The sequence below is a fragment of the Seriola dumerili genome, unplaced genomic scaffold, assembly GCF_002260705.1.
Source record: "Seriola dumerili isolate Sdu_G_001 unplaced genomic scaffold, Sdu_1.0 BDQW01000147.1, whole genome shotgun sequence".
In the NCBI taxonomy this organism is placed as follows: domain Eukaryota; kingdom Metazoa; phylum Chordata; class Actinopteri; order Carangiformes; family Carangidae; genus Seriola; species Seriola dumerili.
The window spans coordinates 1,504,052-1,510,051 of record NW_019174402.1 but is presented as its reverse complement, the minus strand read 5'-3'; positions in this window follow the sequence as shown (position 1 = coordinate 1,510,051).

Below are 6,000 nucleotides of genomic sequence, written 5' to 3'. Positions count from 1 at the left end.
GAAAAAAAATGTAATTAAAACATGATATAGTGTAGTTATAGGGCATAAAAAGTCATAAAAAATTTCATAGTATGAGGTAATGGATAAAAAGTCATAAAAATTGTCATAGTATAGTATGGCATAAAAAGTCATAAAAAATCACATAGTATAGTTAGGCAAAAATGTCTAAAAAATCAGCATAGTATAGTAAGGCAAAAAAATTTATAAAATTTGGCAATAGTATAGTATGGCATAAAAATGTCATAAAAAATCACATAGTATAGCATGGCATAAAAAGTTATAAAAAATTGACATAGTAATAGCATGGGCATAAAAACTCAAGAAAATCATCAATAGTAATACGTATGGCATAAAAGTACATAAAAAAATCAACATAGTATAGTAAGGCAAAAAATGTCTAATAAAATGATATAGTATAGTATGGAAATAAAAAGTCATAAAAATTTCATAGTATAGTATGGCATAAAAAGTCATAAAAAATCAAGTCATAGTATAGTAATGGCAAAATATTTTATAAAATTTGGCATAGTATAGTAGATGGCATTAAGAAGTCATTTAAAGGGTAGGCCAATTATACCTTAATGTGGATATTAGTAAGTATGGGAGAACATGGTAAACTCGCACAGAAAAGGAGCCCCTTTCCTGAGATTTTGGAACCCACAGCCTTTATGATTTGAAAGAACTACTAGCTTTATACCACTGGGTCCAAGCTTCTGATACAAACCTCTTTGGGAAAAAATTCACTTGTGGTACTAAAAGTATTAAACATCATCGTAATTAGTAAGGCAAAAAATGTATTACAAAGTTGATATACATAGTATGGCATAAAAGTCATAAAAAATCACATCAGTATATTAAGGTAAAAATTGTTTTAAAAAAAGATATAAGTAGATAGTATGGCAATGAAAAAGTCCATATAAAAAATCACAATAGTATAGTAAGGGCAAAATTTATAAATTTGGAATAGTAATAGTATGGCATAAATATCGATTACGGGTAGCCAATTAACTTAATGTGGATTGTTAGTAAGTATGGGAGAACATGGAAACTCCACAAGAAAAAAGAGGTCCTTTACTGAGATTTTGGAACCACAACCTTCTTGATTGAAAGACACTTGCTTTACCACTGGGTTCAAGTTTTGATATGAGCATTGTGAAAAAAATCATTGTTTGTTAGTAAAGTATTAAAACTTCATAAGCATAGTATGGCATAAAAAGTCATAAAATCCCCATAAGTTAGTAAGGCAAAAAATGTATTAAAATTGACATAGTATAGTATGGCATAAAGTCATGAAAAATCACATCACGCTATAGTAAGGCAAAAATTTATTAAAAAATGATATAGTATAGTATGGCATAAAAAGTCATAAAAAATCACATAGTATAGTAAGCCAAAAACTGTATAAAAATTGACATAGTATAGTATGGCATAAAAAGTCATAAAAAATCACATAGTATAGTATGGCATAAAAAGTCATAAAAAATCACATAGTATAGTAAGGCAAAAAATTTATAAAATTTGGCATAGTATAGTATGGCATAAAAAGTCATTACGGGTAGCCAATTAACCTAATGTGGATGTTAGTAAGTATGGGAGAACATGGAAACTCCACAGAAAAGGAGCCCTTTCCTGAGATTTGAACCCACGGCCTTATGATTGAAAGACTACAGCTTTAACCACTGGTCCAAGCTCTGATATGAACCTCTTTGAAAAAAATCACTGTGTAGTAAAGTATTAAAACATCATCGTATAGTAAGGCAAAAAGTGTATTACAAAGTGATATACTATAGTATGGCATAAAAAGTCATAAAAATCACATAGTATATTAAGGTAAAAATTGTTTTAAAAAAATGATAAAGTATAGTATGGCATAAAAAGTCATAAAAATCACATAGTATAGTAAGGCAAAAAATGTCATAAAAAATCATATAGTATAGTATGGCATAAAAAGTCATAAAAAATCGCATAGTATAGTAAGGTAAAAAATGTATTAAAAAAATGATATAGTATAGTATGGCGTAAAAAGTCATAAAAAAAATCACATAGTATAGTATGGCATAAAAAGTCATAAAAAATCACATAGTATAGTAAGGCAAAAAAAGAATAAAAAATGATATAGTATAGTATGGCATAAAAAGTCATGAAAAATCACATAGTATAGTAAGGCAAAAAATTTATTTAAAAAATTACATAGTATAGTATGGCATAAAAAGTCATAAAAAATCACATAGTATAGTAAGCCAAAAACTGTATAAAAATTGACATAGTATAGTATGGCATAAAAAGTCATAAAAAATCACATAGTATAGTATGGCATAAAAAGTCATAAAAAATCACATAGTATAGTAAGGCAAAAAATTTATAAAATTTGGCATAGTATAGTATGGCATAAAAAGTCATTACGGGTAGCCAATTAACCTAATGTGGATGTTAGTAAGTATGGGAGAACATGGAAACTCCACAGAAAAGGAGTCCTTTACTGAGATTTGAAACCACAACCTTCTGATTGAAAGACTACAGCCTTAACCACTGGTCCAAGCTCTGACATGAAGCTGTGTGAAAAAAATCATTGTGTAGTAAAGTATTAAAACCTCATAGCATAGTATGGCATAAAAAGTCATAAAAAATCACATAGTATAGTAAGGCAAAAAATGTATTAAAAAAATGATATAGTATAGTATGGCATAAAAAGTCATAAAAAATCACATAGTATAGTCAGGCAAAAATGTATTAAAAAATGATATAGTATAGTATGGCATAAAAAAGTCATAAAAAATCACATAGTATAGTAAGACAAAAAATGTATTAAAAATGATATAGTATAGTATGGCATAAAAAGTCATACAAATCACATAGTATAGTAAGGCAAAAAATGTCTAACAATTGACATAGTATAGTATGGCATAAAAAGTCATAAAAAATCACATAGTATAGTAAGGCAAAAAATGTATTAAAAAATGATATAGTATTGTATCAAAAGTCATAAAAATCACATAGTATAGTAAGGCAAAAAATGTCTAACAATTGACATAGTATAGTATGGCATAAAAAGTCATAAAAAATCACATAGAATAGTAAGGAAAAAAATGTATTAAAACATGATATAGTATAGTATGGCATAAAAAGTCATAAAAAATCACATAGAATAGTAAGGAAAAAAATGTATTAAAACATGATATAGTATAGTATGGCATAAAAAGTCATAAAAAATCACATAGAATAGTAAGGAAAAAAATGTATTAAAACATGATATAGTATAGTATGGCATAAAAAGTCATAAAAAATCACATAGAATAGTAAGGAAAAAAATGTATTAAAACATGATATAGTATAGTATGGCATAAAAAGTCATAAAAAATCACATAGAATAGTAAGGAAAAAAATGTATTAAAACATGATATAGTATAGTATGGCATAAAAAGTCATAAAAAATCACATAGAATAGTAAGGAAAAAAATGTATTAAAACATGATATAGTATAGTATGGCATAAAAAGTCATAAAAAATCACATAGAATAGTAAGGAAAAAAATGTATTAAAACATGATATAGTATAGTATGGCATAAAAAGTCATAAAAAATCACATAGAATAGTAAGGAAAAAAATGTATTAAAACATGATATAGTATAGTATGGCATAAAAAGTCATAAAAAATCACATAGTATAGTAAGGCAAAAAATATATACAAAAATGACAGTATAGCATGGCCTAAAAAGTCATAAGAAAATCACATAGTATAGTAAGGCAAAAAATTTATTAAAACATGATATAGTATAGTATGGCATAAAAAGTCATAAAAAATCACATAGAATAGTAAGGAAAAAAATGTATTAAAACATGATATAGTATAGTATGGCATAAAAAGTCATAAAAATTTCATAGTGTAGCATGGCATAAAAAGTCATTAAGGGTAGCCAATTAACCTAATGTGGATGTTAGTAAGTATGGGAGAACATGGAAACTCCACAGAAAAGGAGCCGTCTTCTGAGATATGAACCCACGACCTTCTGATTCAAAGACTACAGCTTTAACCACTGGTCAAAGCTCTGACATGAATCTGTGTGAAAAAAATCATTGTGTAGTAAAGTATTAAAACATCGTAGTATAGTATAGCATAAAAAGTCATAAAAAGTCATAAAAAATTATGATATAGTATAATAAGGCATAAAAATGACATAATATAGTGAGGTATAAAATGTCATAAAGATGATATAGTACAATAAGGAATAAAAATGACAAAGGGTAGTAAGGCATAAAATGTCATGAAAATGTCATAGTATAGTAAGGCATAAAATGTCATAAAGATGATATAGTATAATAAGGCATAAAAATGTCATAGTAGGATTAGGCAAAAAATGTCATAAAAATGATATAGTATAGTAAGGCATAAAATGTCATAAAGATTATATAGTATAGTAAGGCATAAAAAATTGATAAAAATGTCATAGTATAGTAAGGCATAAAAATGACAGTGTAGCAAGTCATAAAAATGACATAGTGTAGTAAGGCATAAAATGTCACAAAAATGACATAGTATAGTAAGGCATAAAAATGACACAGTATAGTAAGGCATAAAAATGACACAGTGTAGTAAGGCATAAAAAGTCATAAAAATGTCATATTATACTAAGGCATAAAAAAGATATAGTGTAGTAAGGCATAAATTGTCATAAAAAGTATGTAGTATAGTAAGGCATAAAATGTCATAAAGATTTCATACTATAGTAAGGCATAAAAATGTCATAAAAATTACATAGTACAGTAAGGCATAAAAAGTCAACAAAAATGTCATAGTATAGCATAAAAAGTAATTATGGGTAGCCAATTAACCTAATATGGATATTAGTAATCATGGGAGAATATGGAAACTCCACAGAACAGGAGTCCTCCACTGAGAATTGAACACACGACCTTCTGACTGAAAGATAACAGCTCTAACCACTGGTCCAAGCTCCAACATGTATATAAGTGAAAAAAATCATTCGGATTAAACTAGTATAGTAAGGCATAAAAATGACAAAGTGCAGTAAGGCATAAAATGTCATAAAAATGTCATAGTATAGTAAGGCATAAAATGTTATAAAAATTATATAGTATAGTAAGGCATAAAATGTCATAAAGATGACATAGTATAGTAAGGCATAAAAATTTGATAAAAATGTCATAATATAGTAAGGCTTAAAAATGACAGTGTAGTAAGGCATAAAATGTCATGAAAATGTCATCGTATAGTAAGGCATAAAAATCACATAGTGTAGTAAGGCAAAAAATGTCATAAAAATGAAGTAGTATAGTAAGGCATAAAAATGTGATACAAAATGTCATACTATAGTAAGGCATAAAAATGTCAAAAAATCACATAGTATAGTAGGGCAAAAAATGTATTAAAAAAATTATAAAGTATTGTATGTCATCAAAATGACATAGTGTAATAAGGCAGAAAATGTCATAAAAATGAAGTAATATAGTAAGGCATAAAAATGTCAAAAAAAATCACATAGTATAGTAAGGCAAAAAATTTATAAAAAATGACATAGTATAGTATGGCATAAAAAGTCATAAAAATGTCATAGTATAGCATGTTATAAAAAGACATTAAGGGTAGCCAATTAACCTAATGTGGATGTTAGTAAGTATGGGAGAAGATGGAAACTCCACAGAAAAGGAGTCCTCCCCTGAGATTTGAACCCACGACCTTCTCACTGATAGACAACAGCTGTAGCCAGTGGTCAAAGCTCCGGCATGTAGCTATGTGAAAAAATCATTGTTTAGTAAAGTATCAACACATCATAGTATGGTGAGGTATAAAATGTGATAAAGATGATATAGTATAATAAGGCATAACAATGACACAATATAGTGAGGTATAAAATGTCATAAAGATGATATTGTATAATAAGGCATAAAAATGTCATAGTAGGATTAGGCAAAAAATGTCATAAAAATGATATAGTATAGTAAGGCATAAAACGTCATAAAGATGATATAGTATAATAAGGC